The following is a 20,363-nucleotide window of genomic DNA, read 5'->3' on the forward strand; positions in this document are numbered from 1 at the left end:
TCAACTATGGAAGTAGAGAAGAGTGGTATCTAAATGTTTTGTTCAGTGGTGTTCACAGCATTTTATCTTTTAATGACCAACTTCTACTAGGTGCCAGAAAAACAAACCAAGAGTAGAATATAAAAATCAACACAAAGGGCAAAATCAGCTGCTGATTTGCAGCCCTTGTGGGGTGAGATACTGCGGCAGGAGCCTGCAAACAGGGCTGGCTTGGAGGAAACCATCTGATAAACTGCTCACTGACCAAGGTCCTTAGCAGACAGTTAAAACTTGTCTTCTTTGGCTGGTTAATTCTGTAAGCTACCCATTCTCCCTGTGCATTAGCAGCAGTTATCCAGAAAAAATTTGAATGATCTGTGATCTACCTGCAGGACACATTGCATTCCACTGCCTAGCCCACCACGTGTACCGGTATTTGCATGTGCAGCTCGTAACTGGGAGCCGAATGCTCAACGACACTTTTGTATGAATGACACCATGGGGGGAAAAAAAAAAAAAATTGTGTTGCATTGTATTCCCAGCCATTGAGGGCTCTTTTGTTTAGTTTGATAATATTACGTGTTTAATAAAACACTGTTGAATTTTGATTGCATCTTGTGAGCACAGTCCTTTATCCTTTCGCCAGCTGGCTGATACAAAAGCTTATTTTCTTTTTAAAGACATTTTAATTCCCAATCTCCGTCTCTCACTCCCCGGATGAGTGGGAGCAGGGGGCGTGGAGAAGGCACAAAGTCCAGCCTAACACTGACCCCCTTCGGCCGGGTGCTGGGGGGGCGGGGGGGGGTCAGCCTGGGATGCCCCTGGGACAAAAGGGGCGGGCCCACCGGGAACCAGACAGATGCAGGTGGGGATGGGAAGGCATTGGGTGGGTTATTTATGCCTCTGTATGAGTAACAATGAGCAGCCTCAATGCTCAGCTAATTACTTTGCTTTGCAGCAGCATGAGAGCAAGAAGAAACACACGCTGCACGTATGGCCCCAGCTTTTCCCTGGGCTTTTTTTACCCTCCAGTGGAAGCGATCAACAAGTTCACCTTGCATTAGGGCTGCATCGATCAGAGCTGATTAAATCCCAAACCATGAAAAATTTCATAAACTCTCCTTCATGATCAATTTACGTGGAAAGTCCCCATTTCAGTGCTTCAGGATGCTCGGGCTGTTTCCAGGGGCTCCTTCAGCATCTAAAGAGCTGATGCCTAAGCCATGGACACCTCATGTGCATCCAAGTACCAGCACCTCCCTGCAACCACATCTATAACCAACCAGTAAATTGTGCAAAGGCACAGGCCCTCAAACTCCACCAGCTACACCATAAAAAAAGGTTTAATTAATTCTGGTACTCTTTGGGTTTGGGCCAGTAGGGAATTATCATGAGCCAGCCCAAGCCTAGTCTTCACAGGTCAACAGAGCTCAGTAACATGGGCAGGATCAGGTCCCTGGGACCCATTTCCTAATCAGACTTGGCCAAAACCAAAAGCTGTCCAGCTTGCAAGCATGAGTAGACACTTCTCAGTTTAAGGACTTAAAAAGTCTGCTCCTCAAATAACTCCTCCTTTCACCCTCACCGAAATCCCGGCAAGTCAAACACCCAGGAAGAGCTTCCACAAAAATTTTTCTGAGGTATGGGAAAAAATCAGTGAAACCAGGCCCTTCTCCCCTTCCAGCTCTACTCCATCTCATCAGCCACACCTCCAAGGCCCACATTTAGCATTTCTTGAGCTAAGAAAACACAAATTTTTCTTGTATTAACATAACAGTGTCTTAAAAAGTTGTAGATTTGGAGACAGAGATTATTTGTGGTGCTGTTGATATGTTGTTGCAATAGCAAAAGATGTACACAATATTTACACTGTATTTGACCATATAAAACATGTCATATACAGACACAATTTTTCATTAGATGAAAGAGAGCCAGAGGGATCCTCATGCTGCCAGTGCTAGCGCTCCTGGTTTTTTCCCTTATTTTTTACCTTCAAGAACAAATACAGTTTTAAACCATCATTACTGTATTTGGAACAGTTAATATTTCATATCGTGACATCGCTGCTCAGAGGTAACAGGTTTAGTTGATTACTATTTGTTTATAGTGCTGGAGAAACCTGCAATCATAGAGAACATAAAAGGATTGCAATTAGATCTATTGGTTGAGAGCTGCACTTCTCTGACCCACTGTAAAGTGCTTAGCACTATCAAAGAGATAATGCCTACTTGCAGCTGGCACATCTGTACATAATAACATGGGCTACATTGACACAGCCACTAAAGACTGCCACTACCCTCTTTAACTAGCAGCAGAAAACAGATCATGCTTTTAAAGAGCGTATCAACAAAACCCCTTCCACACTCCGCCGGAATTAGCGTGCTTGCCACTGCAAGCAGCTTTTCCTTTTCGCTCCTGCTTCTTCACAGATTCCTGACAGAGCCTTTGAACAAAAGGCCAGGGACACATCCAGGTTTGGGCATCCTCGTGTATCGTTTGCAGCAGGGGTGAATTTTGCCCTCCTGACTCCCTGTGAAGCATTTCCCCAGGGAGGTAAGTGCAAGGAAGGCTTGCACCAGGATACCATAAGGAAATCTGCTTTGCTATCATGGGGTGGGCAAAGCAGAACCTGACCCCACCTCAGTTGAAGTCACAGAGACTCCAACTCCCAATAATTTTCATTTTAATAGAGACTCTGAAGACAATTGCTTTACCTGAGATATGAATTCAAATGCTACTCAAGTGTAAGACACACTTTAGGACACACTTAAGTATTTTCCCTACTCATGGCCTGAACTGGCTGAATCCCATGGGGGAGCATCACACATTTAGCACTGATTAGTTCATCCTGTCCTACTCCATTCAGAGATTTTTTTTTTTTTAATTGTTACTTCATTTTACAGAAAGCTTCTCAGCCTTTCCCCTGCTGTGTTTCCCATCCCAAGGAGGACCATGTTTCTGGGACATAACTTTATTTACTCATTTCAAGGTCCAGTTGGACAAGGCTTAGAGCAAATGCTCCTCAAGTGGACACATAACACATCACAGAGGGATTCCTTTGCTCCCAGAGCACCAAGCCAAGCAGACATTTCAACCAGCTGCAGAGTGATACATGTAGAACTGAAATAAAAGGCTGCATACAATAAAAGTTCAATAAAACCTGAGGAGTTCATCACCTTGTCCTAAGATCAAGGGTAGTGGCATAACACACTTAAAAAAGGGATTGTGCAATTACATGGTTGAAGAGAAGATCCCACCTCCCCTTATGACAGAAGGGCTGCCACTGCAAGGAAAATTCCAATTTTCATGAGAAATTGAGTTGCAGTAGGGGGGGGGGGGAAAAAAAAAAGTGGATTTGACCTCCTCAAAATATTCGCTGGGATATGGTCAATATCCTTCATTTTGATCCAATTCAAGGTGTGTTTTTTTCCCAGTTTACTAAACTCAATTTATATGTTACAACGTAACTTACAGATAGGGAAAATATTTTTACTATTATTGTATTGTTACTTTTACGTTGGGCCAAATTACTTGGCTACAACTATATTGTTATGACTGAAAGACTCAAAAGCTGTGGAACATTATACTTTAAGGTTATAATATGCAAGAAATCTTCCAGTGGTGTAAATGAGAACAAATCCAAGTCCTTTTTCTCTGAAGTAAGACGTAGCAAGTACACCAGAGCTACTTTAGGGCTATGGGCTACATCATGCTCCATGCTCCACCATGAGCTGGAGAGCCTTCTGGTTAGAGTTTTGGTGCTGCTTTGAAATAGACTTCCCAGCTCTCTCTAACCCATCCCATTTTCAGATGCCAGGAGTTTTAAAGGAAGGAAGAAATAAACATCAATTTTAGGGACTGGACTGTAGCAGATCTCACAATGTGAATCTAAGGTCTGGAAATCTGATACTTTTCTTAAAAGTCACAGCTTCTAAAGTCCTGTGACTATAAACAACTTCAACTTTTTAATTGTAATTGTTGCTCATTGTCATTCTTTTCATTCCATATACTCTTTTCAGGACTGAAAGGAAAATCTTGACAATAAATCCTAGAAAGGCCAACACACCAAACTCATATAAAATAATCCAATTTTGTCACTTTTTCACTGGGGACAGCCCCACCAGGTCCAACCTGGCCCTTGGTGAGACTGAAGCAGACAAGACCTAAAGTTTCATGGTTTGCACGAGGACATGGCCAGGGCTTTTTTTGCTTTGCCTCTCACTTATGACACCCCAACACACAAAGAAAAGCCAGGGCATTATCGAGCGGATCATTTGTATTCCTTCCTCTGCCTCCCCTTATCTCTCTGCTGTATAAAAGTACATGTGGGATCCTGTCATTCAGAATGTGTTGTTAGGAGGCAAACACCAGCTTGATTGCAACACAGAAACACCGCTCCCCACCAGAGGAAGGATTCGCTGCAGAAATCATTGGGTCTGGTTTTGTTTATGTTGCAGCACTCCAATAAGTGGAGCAGCTGAGTGTTTATCCTACTGCAAGGAAATTCATATTGGTGTTCGTAATAAATGGGTTAGTCTTTAAGAGATAAAAACAATTTTAAAATCTCTGGAAGAAAGGAAGGGAGAAAGAGGAAAATATCTCCGCGAAGTTTTTCTGTACGCTTTTGCATTTTCCTTCTGCTTCCTTCTCCAGGGAGCCCCCAGTCATTGCTGTGCCTTCAGCAGCTACTGGTGTGGGATGTACCCATTCCAAAGTGGTCCCAGTCTCACCCACCAACCTCAACAAAGCCCAAAAGGATGAGGAGCAAATGCAAGCACACAGCAGGAGCCCACCAAAATCCCACACATCTCATTTCTGTGCTGTTCCAGGCCTTGAGGATAAGTTCTCTATAAATTGCAGAGTTAAATTCCCATTCACAGATACATAAGCAAAAATCCCACCTAATTTCAAGCCATTTGCACTGTTCGTGCATGTCTGAAAACGAGTCTTTGCTCAATAGCATGCTTGGCAGGTTTCAAAAAATAAGGAAAAAAGTCACATTTCTACTACATTTGAAGCACATCAGCTCTAGTTACACAATATCATAAGCATCCAAACCCTTGAGCCTGCATGGCTTTGTACCTGGGAGTTTGAAAAATGCAGCCTGAACGCCTGACATGGGCATTTGGCATTTCTTGTGAGGATGAATTGCTTCAAAATTGGCTACCTAAGGTCTAAGCAATGAGACATGGTAATGATGCTGAAATGATGGTGGAAGGAGAGAATCTGTTGATAGCACTGGAGTGGGAACAATATTATTATTCTCATTGTTTCGATATCACCAGCACGTTATCCACAAAATAATGGAATATAATGAAGCGATTTATCCTCCACAGACACATATTTTATAAAGGCTCAGAAAGAAAGGACAGATTTCTAAATTGCCTTGGCTATTCAAATTTAGACCAACACAAAACGTACTAGAAATGACAGGAATTTTTACCCACTTTGAGAAGACAGTGAGGATGCCCGGAGACCCTGTGGAAGGATTTAGGCCCTTCTCTTGTTAACTCTACTGAAGAGTTCACCTCTTCACAATACACACGAGATTCTTTTGGACAAAACACCTGATTGTTCTTCCTGTTAAATCACAGAAAGACGGATTTTACTGTAAATGCATAACCCATGGATGCAAAACTAACTCAAACCCGCTGTCTGAGAGAGTGACTCTGCAAGCTGTCCTTCAGAACGTGACTTTTTAGCTCCCAATTCTGCACTCCCAATTCTGTACGACACTCTTCCCCTCATCCAACACTATTTTCACCTGCCAAAGCACTGTTTAAACTCACGCCAGCACCGATCCCTGCTATAGCTGTGGGACCTCACTTTGCTGTTGAAGGAAGGATTATTGAAGGACGGATTTACTGGCTTTCTCCAAGGGGACCTGTTTGGGGCAATCTCCTCTATGAAATCAAAACCACAGGTTGCAAATGCCTCTGGGCAAGCCATGCCTGGTTTGCAAAGAGCCCTTGTGCTTTTTCAGCATGCCAAGGATAAAGCCCACACTAAGGAGCACATTACCTTGCAGAAGAAAACAGTAGCCAGGCACTTTGAAAAGCACGTGCATGAGTACCATAGAGAGATGGTATCAGCAGGTTATAGATTCCGTAACTCATAGAGTATCAAAGATCAATTAATTACTTAAAAGACGACTATTTGCTACCACTCTGATGGAGTTTCCCATCTTAGATTTTATTCACTAGTTTTCAGAAGTCTATAAAGTTTTTTTCCCTTTTTCTTTCCATCTTTCCTTTTTTTTTTTTTTTTTTTTTTTTTTTTAAAGTGGTAGAAGATATTCATTTAAATAAAAGAGAAGCCGTGACTTTTTTTCCATTGGTAATCTGGTCCATGTGTTCCCTGCAACTGAGCGTTTTCCAAAGGGCCTGACTGTCTGGGTTAATTGTTTAATGCTTTTAGTTAGAATTAAACTTTGCACCTGCTCTGACAGTGATAAATTAAATGTGCTCCTTTTCCAATACTGTTGCCCTCTTTAAGTAGAGACCAAGAAGTGTATCTCCCTTCTTTCCCAGCGTTTGAGGAATCTGTGCTACACTTGAGTGTAAACCAGTATAATTTGTCACTAGAGCTAGCGCCAATTAAATTGATTGCGTTGGACTGAACTTTAGGACCTCTAATGCAAGCACTAAGGGAAAAATGGGCTTTTTTTCTGCCCATTTCCCCATGTGGCACTTAGACATAGCTCAACAGTGGAAGGCTTTCAAGGTTCAAAAGGGTTTTATTTTCAAAAGAAATGGGCATTGATCAGTTGCATTTAAAGGCAAAGATAATTCCAGAGCTTGAAGGCTGGATTTGTGTTTAAGGTCTAAATCTCTTTCTTTAACCTTGGGGGGCCAGTATAACATAAAAGCCACAAAGAGATTAAGATTACAAAGGGTTTGCAAGTGTAAATGATGCAGTGGTATTCTTCAAACACAACGCGGGCCGGCTTCACCACCACGGCCAGGGTCAGCATTTGATCTGTTGATTTTACACCTGTAAAAACAACTCGTGTTTATTTGTCACTTCGGCGTTATCTTGGCAAATGTTTGGGCGAGAGCACTCCGGCGCTGAACTTGCTCACGCCGGGGAGTTCAAGCTCGCCTGCTTAAAGCTGATTGAAAAGTAAACACTCTAAAGGTCAGCCTGGCAGAGACAATACAAAAAGCCTTTTTCTTTGTCAGTGTAACGCAGCCCACGTGAAGGGTCGGAGCAGGACGTGCTGCTGTAGCCTTAAGTCAAGGCGCAGGCTTTGAATGCCTCGGGAGCTCACTGGAGGGCGGGGAAGGCGCTCCTTCATTCATTATGCAGCCCGCGCCACATTGCCGTGCCGCCTGGAAATACGCAGCAAGGAATTACTCCTTGTATCTCCAACTCTGTGGAGAATTCCCCCACTCGCAGCCCTAAGAGATCCCACCCTGGGCAAGGCATCCACGTAGGTCAAGGCCGTGGCAGCAGCGACCGTGGAGGAGCTTTCCACAGCTGGTCCAACAGCAGAGATGTGTCCAAAAGTACCATTTTTTGCCGGCAGTTCAGAGGCAGGCACTTACTCACGTGCCCTTTTTGAAAGGGGGCTGGCCAATAGTCCATGCAAGCTTACCAGAACCTTTCCGTCTGGGGCCACAACAGCCTGTGTCAGGTCTGATGACTGCACGAGGTACCTTTGCTTGTTAATTCCCAGGCACACTGAAGGGAATCCCACGCCTCCTGAGAACTCTCTTGTTGGCACACAGAGGGGAAAAAAAAGTACCCAAGTCTCCACTATGCAGCTGGGATCATAATTTTGCTGCATGAAAGGAATGAGCCTCAAAGAAAGTAATTTCTAAAATGGAGCTGGACAAGCCAGGGACCACAGGTCAGAATCATGCAGCATCGTGTTATACAAGGAGACTGGCCAGTGTTTTAAGATGGTTTTCAGATGATGCTTAAGGTTGCTTCCAACCCAAATTATTCTGTGCTTCTCTGATTGGCGTTAGAATAATTTGCACATAGGTACTGCCATGGAAAGGATCTCTATAATGGTTCTACAGGTATATAAATTGTTGCACATGTGTACACATCAGCAGGTGCACAGGGAGGTTGACAACCGGTGTCACTTCTGTATGGACACCCACCAGAGTGCCCCATTCCAATCCTGTTCCTTGAGACAACTGATCTTTGCTTTCCAAGTTTAAGTGAAGTTCAGACACCACCCCATCAAGGCTTTGACCTTCATGGTTGGTAACAGGCACAAACAAACAGCCACCCACACGTGTAGGCTGTGCACAGCTCCCCAGCACACCATTACCTTCAGCTCACAGCACAGGAGACACAGCCACAGACCAGCAGGAAAACTAACAACCCCTAATCGGAACTCATCAGCTAAATACAGGAGGCACCCAGAGCTGGGTGCAGGTGCCCACAGGCAGGTATGTGTGGGGACAGTGGGTGTGTCTCCATAGATGTATGGGGATGTATAAACCAGATGCTGCTTGCTCCAGTGCATGATCTGGCTGTGAATCATTTGTGTTAGCACCTGATACCTGAACAGAGAAAGGAGAAGTGATTATTTCACAGACACTAGGCTTTTTTCTCCTTTTTTTCCTTTTTTTTTTTTTTTCAAAGAGACTTCTTTCAAACTCTGCAAAAGAAAGTAAGTGTTGAGCCAAGATAAACCACACTTGAAGCTCCCTCACAAGGCAACTTGTCAGCTCACCTCATACTGAAGCTATAAAGTGTACCCAAACTAGAAATCAAGAAGAAGGCATGCCTGGGAGCTCCAGCTGCTGAATTTATCAGCTAGAAAAGAGTGCATTGTGGCTGACCAACACAGTTGTTCTTCGTGGGGAAGGGAGCAAAGGAAGGGCACAAAGGCCAGTATCATTCTCCAGGCTGGAAATTTAAGACACATGCAAAGCTGATTGCAGTTTTGTTGCAATTTTCAAAAGTGCAAGTTGTTTCAACAGAAGCCTAATCTGTGTATGTCTGGAATAGGAATGAATGGATTAGCCTTTCAAACCCTTCAAGATCAGGTCAAGATCGTTCAAGCAAACCACAGCTATAGCAAAGTTGAATTCTGCATCCAGCAACTCGTATCACAAACAGAGCATTGCTTATTGTAAAAAGTGCCCGGCGTCCCTGTGCTGCTTTGAGGAGCTTTTGAGGATGACTAAGAAAGGAAAAGATTAGTAATGTGTGTACCCAGATACACAGCAGGCATTAGTCATCAAGCGCATTACCTGCACCGACTGGCCAGGGACGCCTCCAGGCATTGTTTGAAAGTCCTCTCCTGATTACAGCCCAACAATGGCATTGTTTGGGTGGAACTGCAGGTATTTATGTTGGGCATTCAGCTTTTCCACTGTTCCTTGATTGGTTCTTTTCAACTCAGTCCCATTAAATTAAAGTTCCTTCGCTGAGGATATCAAAGTAAAACCTGAGAATTTTTCATAAGCATTACTTGACCCAGCTGGTGCATTTTCATATTTGAAAATGATTTTCACTCACAATGGGAATGGTTTCTTCTATTGTCAGGGAGTTGTTTTTGTTTCATTTGATGTCACTAACCAGCCCAAACCTCAAGTGCCATTAAGATATTTGGCAGAGGTTCTCCAGATCGTGTATTTCTTTGGAGGGTTTATGTGAAAAACAGCCCTAATGTGAGTCGGGCATAGAGAATGGGAATCTGGGTCACCTTCTACTCAGATGAGTCCCCCGATGATCGAGCACTAAAGGCCAGAGCTGCCATACACCCCAAAATCAGCAGAAAACAGAGTTCCCATTGGAGCCTCTTCCTCCAGAGGTTCAGTGACAGGTGAGCAGCATTTCTGTACTTAAAAATACAATTTATATTTTTGACCGAAAGAGAATGGTCATTGCAAAGAGTAAAGGAACTGGAGGGAAAGTTTCCAAGTGCATCAGAATAAAGTTTTCCATGGATGAAAGTGGTAAAGTCACTAAAGCCTGTGGAACACAATCAGTTCTAGAATTTGGGGCTGCTTATGTTCCTCACCTTGGGGACAAAATAAGTTTCTTTCTGGATATGTTTGTAACAAAACATGTACTTCTGAAAACGTGTAAAGGTCTGTCTCTGTATCCACGAGCAGGCAAAACATCAACCACTGTGGGAAATTCATTACCCATTGCCCGGGGCAATCACCTCCCTGTCCCCACCATCATCTCCTGCTGCCTTCCTCCTAATGTAAACCAATCCCAAAGCGCCTGTGTCTCTCACTACTTGACTAAATCCAGTCTCATCCCACACACTCTCCTGCAGCAAACCATTCATTCTGACGTATAGCCATCCTAAATCCTGTAATTCTTCCATGAGGAACACATTAGCCTACAGCACATTTCCATCACTTGTGGCTCAGTCATGACAGACTCTCTCTCTCTCACACTGCACTATATCTTCCACAATTCCTTGGATCCAGTAGATGCTGGATCTCCAAGACCCTGCCCCAAAACATCTCAGATTCACCAAATAGCACAAAATCTAGAGGAACCAGAGACCACACAAGCGATCTTCATTCCCTTCAAGGATCACCCATGGGTCTAATATCCCTCAGCATCTAGTACGTATTCAAGCAAATCACATTAGAGGTCCTGGAGAGATTTACACAGGTTTTTTTTCTTTTCCTAGTAGAGAATTAGCAATGGGAAAGAGCCACCCTCATCCTCTGTCATGTTCATTTTATGTAGAGGTTTTCATGAGAACATAATTGCTGATATATGAATTGAGTGGCAAATGCTCTAAAACCCAGAAAAAAGTTGAAATCCTAATACTTAAAAAAAACTCTGGCCCGTGTTCTGCATAAAAAAAACACATTTTGAAATACTAACAACAGACGTGAGCAAAGCTGGTGACACCCTGCAAATGTCTCCTAGGAATGTTCATTGAAATTTTGTTTTGCCACTTTGGGCTGACTTTGTGTCTCTCTTGTTGTTTCCCTTGACTATCGCAATGCAAGAAGGTACCATCAGGAATTGCTCCTAAAAAGAGACAATTTCAAGCAGATGTGAGGGGTACTCACAGAAAGTTCATATTCCATGCTTTAGTTTCTATGTTGGCCAGGAAAACCAGTCTGAAAGGGTTCTGTTCCTCCAACCAAACAGGAAAATGCCATGTGCCCCATCCAGCTTTGAAGACAAACCTGCATTTTGCTTTGACTGCTTATTAATTCAGCAACAGAACTAATTGAGAAATCATTTCAAATAAATACTTCATCTGACAAAGGTTGTATCCTGCTGATAACTGCAAACAGAAAAGAGGCAAAGCAAGACCAGGACATGATGATGAACTATTTTTTGATCTCTAGCGGTGAAAGGCAGTAACTCTGGAGCCCAGGGGGCATTTTCCAGCCACAGCTCCAGACAAGGAGCAGGACACCAGCATGGCAGCAGTGCCCACCATCGGTCTCTCACACTGCCGTAGTTAATACAGGAAAATAGAAGGGAAGGACCAACACCCCTGTCTGAGAAGATGTCCATGGCATGCTGAGGAAGGGAGATCACGCCAGAGCTAAGGTCTGCCTCAATCTCTTCTGTTTCAGTGTAGAGCCTCGACTGGGAAGATCCACACCTTCTCCTCCATCTAACCAGATCGTCTATTACTCTCCACCCCATCATCCTACATCTGCTCTGTTTTTAACTGAATAAGCTACTATTAGGGACAAGTCTGGAGAGAGGGACCTCTACACCCCTGCCACAGGAAAAATGATGGGTAGAAAGAAACATCCACTGAGAGGCATTTTTGAACCGCGACATAAAATGACAGGCTTTGTTTAACCCGAATCTCAGTCCATGCTGCGGCACAAGCCATTCCACACAGCATTCCTGCCTTGGAAGAGCAACCTCAGCAAAGCCACAACTAATGCAAAACCTCTGCCTGTCTTGGGGCAAGTGAGCAGTTGACTAAGATTTCTCCTGCAGTCTTTGCCTTGATTGCAAATGAGGGATGTGGTAAGAAAAGTGATCGTGCTTACATTCAAGTGGCTGAACTTGTTGGTGGGGTGGGGTTTTTCTCCCCCCTACTCTCCTCCTTTTTAAAAAGACATCCCTTAGACAGCTGAGCTAATAGAGTCCAACATCTTTGATGATAGTGATGCTAACGCTAGAAACAAATTATAGTGTTCAGAAAGTTTGAAAGACTGAAAAGAAATGCAGAACGTGTAACACCAAATTTGCCTGTCAAGTACTTTTTTTCTTATTACTGCTTGTTTCATTTTATTTTATTCTTAAAACTGATGTTTTTGCAGCTATCTGCCTCCCCACTGGAAATTCCAGGCTTGGAGAATACCGATTTGCAACTTCAATCACCGCCTGACAAATACAGTCCCCACTAAGTGAGAGCTGATCCATAACAGGTATTTCAAATTTTCAGAAGTCACAACATATCACCCTAAAGCGAAGCATTTCATTCACAGGACACACTCTTCTGCAGTCAGCAAATACTTTTAATTCTATATTTTTAAAAAGCATAAAGCCAACTTCATATTTTGACTGCAAGTAGCCACGTGCTGACACTGCCAGCATCACCTGGCTGAGCTGCTCAGGATTCAGCAGAAATTCGCTTAAACAAAACCAGCTGAGAGTCTGGCTGAACATTTGAACATAACTCTGACTCTCTACTTTTTTTTTCTGTATTATTTCCTTGGGAAAAAAAAACAAAAAAAAACACCAAAACAGGCAGGTCCAAGCTTTTCTGCTCCACCAGATGACCAGTTACAAGCTGCCACTTGAAGATGGAGTGAAAGACCACCCAGCTCCTCAGCAGCCAACCTCAGCAAGTGCAAGGCGTGTAGTAACGTGTGCCTAGATAATAAAAGCAGGGCAAGACCCAGGAATTACGGATGTTGCTTTCTGGCTTTTCCTTTGTGCAGCAGCATCTGCGTGGAAAAGGACTGCACAGAAAACCTGCACCTGGAGAGGCATCTTGGCAAAGATGCCACCAAAGAGAAGAAAGAAGCACTGTGGGACACGTGTTCGTCATGCCCAGAGGTACAACAAAGGTTGTCCCACAAAGCTCCACTGTTCTTAAAAGAAATAGTATTGCCATGAATGATGGAGGGTGGAAACAGATGATCTTTAAGGTCCCTTCTAACCCAAATCATTCTATGATTCTGTACTGCTTTTTCTAGGTTTGAATCAGCAGAAATACTCTTTCTACATTGAAGAAGGTATAATAGAACCTGGAAAGTTTATTTCATCTTGCTTTCATTTCACTGACACTCCGAGTGTTTAACGCAAATCTGCCCTCCAACAACGTGATGGAAACGGTGCATAAATGAGAATTTCTGAGAAAAGGCATAAACAAGAATTGGCTGAGCCCTTCTAACTGTAGCCACGAATGACATCAAATTTAACAAAATGGTACAGAGAGAATCAGGTGATCTCCTGGCTTTCCATAGCTCTATAAACATCATCTTCAGTTCTCCTGGTCTGTGTTGGTTTCTCACATCCTAAATTTCACATTGGCTTTTGAGTTCAAAAACAGAGCATAACTCAGCCCAAACAAGAACACTTCCACCTGGCTCTCTAACTCAGGCCAGATTAGCTTAAAACTCAGCCCAGGTTCATCAAAAGGTTTGCAAAACCTCCGGGATCTTGGGCAGAGTTGGGGTGTGTAATGGGTTTCAGCTGCAATGACTTTCACCTGATTTGGGGTTTGCTCACTGAAGTTTTCCCACAGTCCCCATTAGGGCTCAGATGGGAATTGCTGCTCCCCACCCACCTCTCTTATCTCTGCATCTCACAACTAATATTATTAAGCTAATGCATGTACTTTGCTCTTCAGCCATGGGAAACAATCCTCCTCCTGTCCCTTTGATTTTAGTATTGAACATGAGAACATGAATCTAAATTTGAGAGATGGAGCATATTGCACTATATTGACCTCAACCAGGACTGTCTCACAGATAACAAAGGATATTTTTAGACCACATAGAACACTGAAGTTTTTTTTAGGATGAGATAATTTGGTGTTTGATATTCACATTTAGCCTAAAGGTGCCTGGGACTTGGTAAGTTCACAAAAATCACAGTAAGAGTTGGTCTCACCTTTGGATCCTGGGTGTGTACACTCCCGTAAGCACCTTTTTAAGGATAACTGTGCTTTGAGAGATTATCTCATCTCTACCTTCCTGAGGGGGGTGGTGCCACAGAGCAACAGAGAGAAATTAAGCCCGAGCAGAGCTGGCAGGAATTCCCAGTTTTCATTCTGATAGCCAGGCCAGTTCATTTGATGCTGCTCACGTGGCTCAGTGACTCGGTGGGATTACCAAGGTGGCCTCCATGCCCATGTTCTTCATGGTTACCAACACAAAATTTAACCCAACACACCCAGTGACACCAAAAGTGACACCAGCAGATGGGTTTGAGCAACTGGAATCCACTGCCCAGTGATTAAATATACCTCCCTGGGATGGCTTTTTGCCAGCAACAGACACCAAAAGCAGCAAAAACTTACTTGGGTTGCTACTTGTTCTAAGGAAAGTGTCTAGAAAAGCAAATTAGGAATTAGGGGAAGGTTGCACAACAGGAATGGAAAAAGAACAGATTCAAGTCAAACCACAATCCAATAAAGAATTACTCACTTAAGCAAACGATGTTGACTTGAGTAATTGCTAAAAACCCTCAAGTAATAATTCTTCCTGGCACTATTTTTTAAATTTGGTGGTGATTGCTCTGGGAATGGTTACACTTCTACAGAGATCAACATTCAAAAGGCATCTTGGGTCTCTGCTGGAACATGCAAGAGGCATCTCCAGCCCTTCTGGCTCCCAAAAGGCCATGGGGTTCTGCCCATGGCTTCACTTTGGACCACAGATCTAAAGGGTCTAAAAGATCCTAAGGGCTCCTAAAGGACCCAAAGACACCCAACAACCCAGCTGGCTCTTTCCAGCTCTGGCAGCCACATCCCCAAGGTCCTTTGGGCAGAAAAGTCCAGTCCTGTGGTCCTTGCAGGTCAAGTGAAAACCCAAAGACACCTTGTCCTCCCACCAGGACATCACAAGAGATTTCTATGGAGCTTAAGAGACACAAAATTATCCAGGATAATCAGAGTTTGAATCAAAGCCTTGTGTTCATCTTTCCATTCACTGAGACGCAATCGAGCTATAAAATAGGGAATAAAATTCTTTTCACGGGAAAACTGAGCTTGTCTTCCTAGTACTTCCCAGACTTTTAGGATAGCATTATTCTTCCTCATAGGGAAAGGAAGAGCTTAGCCTTATCACTTTTCTGCAAGAGATTTCCACGGGTCCACTTAAAAAAAAAATGCCACAAACTATCATGGGACTTGCTTGGGAATTTTAAATCAAACCAATTTTTCCAGTACAAAAAGGTGTTTCTGTAAAACCAAAATTATCCAGGAGAAAGTACTGATTTTTTTTTCTGGGAATATTCACATTGCTACCAGGAAACTGAGTTGTTTTCTTCTGTGCCTGTTCAAACTTAATCAGAAATATTCAGATGGTCAGAATGACCCGGAAGGGTTCCACATTTCCAGGGCCTTTCCCACGGCAGGGCTTGTCTTGCTCTGAGCTGTATCCCAGACTCCAGACTATGGATACCACCATACAGCATGATTCTCTGAGCAGCATTTGGGGTCAATCAGAGGGAATATAAAAATGCCAGCATGAACTGCTTCTTTTCCTTAATTTCTTTCCACTTATTATTAAATTCAAATTTGCATCATTTCTTCTGGAACAAAAAGGGCTGGATCTGTAAAATTTAAAGCTGGTCATTTCTGGGAGGTGGCTATTCCCCTTTTTGTTCAAACGAGTCTTTAGTCCTAATTTTTTTTTCCTTTTCTTTTCCATACTTTCTAAATGCCCATTTTGTCAGTTCTTTATTTTTTATAATGCTCCTGAAGGTGAGTAGCTTTATCCCACAGATGCTGGTTAGGCTGGGGGACAGATTTGGAAGGCCTGCTTCTCCTTCCTACCTTTGCTCACTTTCTGGGCTGTTTGCACCCAGGGAATCACAGAGCAGTTTGGCTGTACTTAACTAGGCACAAGAAATATATAAATGTTCAAACAAAAGGGCTGGAGCCAGCAAAAAACAAACCCATGCATGGTTCCTGCAGTGCAGAAACTCTAAATATTTCTGGCAGAATCCAGCTATTTATGCTTATCCTCTACTTTACTTGTTTTTGCTTTTGTTCAGTAAAGTAGAGCCCAGACTAAATACAGGAACAATTAGACCTGGAAAATATTTAAACTATTTATTTATCTGCTATTTGGCCAACCTGAATGTTTAACATCAGATATTTTTAGCTGGAAACTCTTTTTCTTCCCTCCCTTGCACATCCCACGCATTTTAGTGGTGAAGTTCCAGGGATCCATGGGCTTTTTCTGGAGGAGGGAGACTGACACTTAATACTTGGGGCAAGGTGAAACACTGGAACACGGTACCTCCTCAGCACAAATGCAAGTCAGAGGCAGCAGAAGCTGGGTTTTAGTGTAGTGTGTAAATAAATATGTTAAATATGCTAAATAACACATAAAATTACAGCCAGACAAGTTGGGTCACTCCCTCGGATGTCACCGCACCCGAGACCCTTTCTTGGGAAATTTAGCTGTGCTTTTCGGATTTCTAAAATAGCCTGAAGTTCTGGGTGCTGCAGCAGGATTTTAAGAGAGGCCCAGGATATAGCACTCTACTGGAAATCAGGTGGGAGTTCCCAGGGCTTCTCAATGCCTTTGGCTGGGAGCCACCCACAGCATGGGGCCAGGATGCCCAGGGAGATGTTTCTGGAAAAACACCAGCAGTTCATAGAATAGTTCTCCCTCTTGACCCGCCTGTGGCCCCAGAGCTGCTGGAAGGAACTATGGCACAAATGTGGGAGCACATCCAAGATCTCTCCAGCCAGACCCTCTCCCTCTACAGGCACAGAAAGGAACATGTTGTTGAACACGTTAGAAGGGAAAAAAAAAAAAAAAATAAAACCATTTGTGCTTTTGGCTTTTTTTTTTTAAGCTGCATAAATGTGAAATAAAATGTTCATTCCATGCTAAGCTGCCTGGACTTAGGGATAAAATCACTTAAATTGAGCAAACCCACCTGTCAAACCAGCTCACTGGGCGCCCTATCTGCCTGTAATGTCTCAGGATGTTTGGCTACCTCAGACCTGCACCAAAAAGTAACGCTGTCCCTGGCTCGTTTCCACGAGCTCTGAAGTGTCCTCAGTCAGAAGAAAAGCAGCGGGACTTCTGTGGCATCCTACAGGACCGGCCTCGGCAGCAGAAAGGCGCTGGCTGGGCACAGGGGCTGCATCCTCCAAGGAGGAGGCACTCCAGGGACCCGATGGTCTGGGCTCCCGTTACTCCAGAGGCAAAGGAAAAGCGAGGGGCTTCTGGTCTGGCTTCCAACAGGCTTATTGTCAGAAGTTCAGCAGTAATAACAATAATAATAGTAATAATGATGCTGATGATGATGCTGATGCTGATGGCGTCGAGTGGCTTTTGCCCTGAGTTTTATAGGGGGTTTGAAAACGGCGGGGAGAGGGAAGGCAACCAATGAGTTACGAGCCAGGGGAGGATACAATTCAACAAGAACCAACGGGGAAAACCGGGAGGCGGGAGATACAACAGGGAGCCCATGAACAACCGGGCAACAGAGAACTTTCCCGAACAGGGGGAGGCTGATTGGACCCGGGCACCACCCAGGGGGACGTGGCTTAGGTCTCTGTGCCGCCCATCGACCCTCCCTCATTGTCACTGTCCTGGGGGGAGGAATCCCCCCAGGGGAGAGCCTTGAATTGATTGACATTGGCCTGCCCCAGCCCAGCAGTGGGCTGGGTCACCGCAACAAAAAAGCTTTCCTGAAAGTTCCCCAAGAGCTTCAAAACTTCCAGGGTTTGCAGTCCTGGCAGAACTTTGCAAATGCATCATGAAATTAAAGGTTGAATATAACATGGGAGCTGACCTACTCAGACCCTTTTTTTCTCCTTTCCCTTGTCCTTTGCTTCTTAAAAACAAACCTTAAGACGCTATTTGTAATTACCCACAATTCAAATTCAACTCAGCCGTGGATTGTGTCCCAGGAATGAGGATTTTTCTGGATGGACAAAAATGATCACTGCACTGAAGTCATCAATAAATCTATCACTTCTTCAGGCACCTAAGAAAATAATCGGCTCAACAAACAAAAAGATCTTCTTCAACAATAGATGGGAGCTTGTGTCCAGAAGTTCATCCAAGTATTCATACAACTTTTGCTTTGTGGAGAAATAACACAAAACTGGCTCTTCTTGCCCATTCCCACCTTTCCCTGCCCTTTTCCTCTCCAGTCTGTTCAACACTGCCAAACCCTGCACCATCGTTTGCTCTGGCTCTGAAAGGATGAGAAAGTGTTTTTAAGTAAGAGACACTCCTGGATAAATTCTCCCTTGGGAAATAAAATCCATGAGCAGCCACTCCATGTCACACGTGGTTTATGTGCCGCACGTGGAGCCAGGCTGGAGCCCAGGTCTGCGCGGCTCTGCCTGTGCAAAGCCAACCCAGGTAAAATCAATAGAGGGAAAGGAAGAAAAAAAGAATTATAGCAGATTCTGCTTGTAGTCAAACTCAGATAGATTAAAAAAAAAATCCCTCAATAGAATAGATTTTGGGGCCAAGACCAGATGCTCATAAAACTTCAATAACGATAGGATGAAATATGCATGTGGGGGCTGGTTTGGTAACGCTTCCTTCACATTCGCCCACTCCCTTCCTCTGCTGCCTCTTCCCAAGCCAAAACATCCAAGTGGAGCTTTTCCACCCAGGACAGGTTTTTGCCATTCTCCCACCCCCATTTTCATTATTTTTTAAACATTTTGACCAAGCTGGTCTGACCAAGTCCTGTGCCAAGGGGCTGAGAAGGACCACTCTGCGATATAAGTCAAGCCTTGATGAACAGCAAACACCACCCACACACAGAAAGCAGGGGGGAGCTGGCAGTACTGGTCCAAGAGCAAATTTTTTCCATAACAGATAATTTCTAGGGATAGCTCTGTAGTTTAATGGTTCCCATACTACCGCATCTCCTTTCAGAGCTCTTGTTCTACTGCACACACAGCTAATTTAACGTTCTGAGCGTCCCTCGTGCATCCCAGAACGCCATGGCCACAGGAGGAATGATGTGCAATTTGGAAAGCTTTCATTTTTTTCCCTGATTCAGCAGCACCACAATCCCAGAGGCTTGGTGGAGAGCACAACGTCCGGCCCGGAGCAGTGCAGGTCTCCCTGCCGCCACTGGCATCTCTCCCATGCTGGTTGGCACGGGAAGTGATGTGTAACACCAGCCTGAGGGAGTTTGGGTCCAGCAGGTCCCCTGCTTTGAGCGGCCTTTCTGTTAAGCTGAGGTTTCCCCCAAAACTTGGCCCTGGAACTCCAATCAGCGCACTCAGGTTTAGCTCAGGAAGATCATCCCGGCTCTGGAGTTACACGAGCAACTAAGTTCAGACAGCAACATGAATTTTCCCCCTCTATCCATCAGACAAAGTAAAACCCAGACAGACATGGGAAATTGGGAAATGCCTACCCTTCAGCACAGCACCTGCCTTTCTCTTTCCATGGTTGACAGCTACAGCTTTTGTTTTTAGATTTGGCAATTTTGACAGTTAAAAATGCTTCTATCAATTGGGAGCAAAACCCAAAGACTTTTTCTTTTCTTTTTTTTTTTTTAAATTCAGTAAACTGAAAACCCTTGCAAATTGCTTCAGGCTGATGATATATTGATTTTCTAAAATAATACTGATTATTCCAATAAAATTGAAATCAATTTTCAAATGAAAGTGTTTTCAGGAGCAGTCAGATTTAACAGCCTGCACAACAGGCGCATGGGTCGCACGATGGGACCCCCTGAAAAGGAGTCAGCAGCAAAGGTTTGCCATGTTCCTCCAAGGAACCCAGGATGAAATGGGATGTCCTACACATCCCAACACTTGTACATGGCTCCAGCAAAGCAGCATGGTCCTGTGACCAAGCTGGAATAAGCAAGGGAATCTGAACCAACTCTGCTCTGCACCCTGGCTGTGGATGCTGCGGGTCCGAGTGGTCCCAACAGCCACTTTAGGTGGAAAACACATCTAAAGGGACACTAAATATCCAGGATGAGTTGGAGAATCAAATTCTCCCCTGCAATGGGTCCAGTGCATGGAGCTGCCTATGCATTTCCATGGATGCTCCGACAGTGTTGGTGCGAGCCGGACGTTCCCGCTCCCGGAGCAGCACCGAGCGCCGCACGCCGGATCCGCTAATGGCAAGGTCACAAAGCAAATATTAGCCAAAGCAATCAAGAACGTCAAGTGGAAATTCCCTTGGGAACGTGTCCCCTTATACCCCAGAAATTCAGGTTGGCAACTTGTGACAGGTACAATCTGGCTCCCATATGTCTCGCGCGCGGAGCGGAGGAATGTGTATCCA

Source organism: Corvus cornix, chromosome 3, assembly GCF_000738735.6.
Source record: "Corvus cornix cornix isolate S_Up_H32 chromosome 3, ASM73873v5, whole genome shotgun sequence".
In the NCBI taxonomy this organism is placed as follows: Eukaryota; Metazoa; Chordata; class Aves; order Passeriformes; family Corvidae; genus Corvus; species Corvus cornix.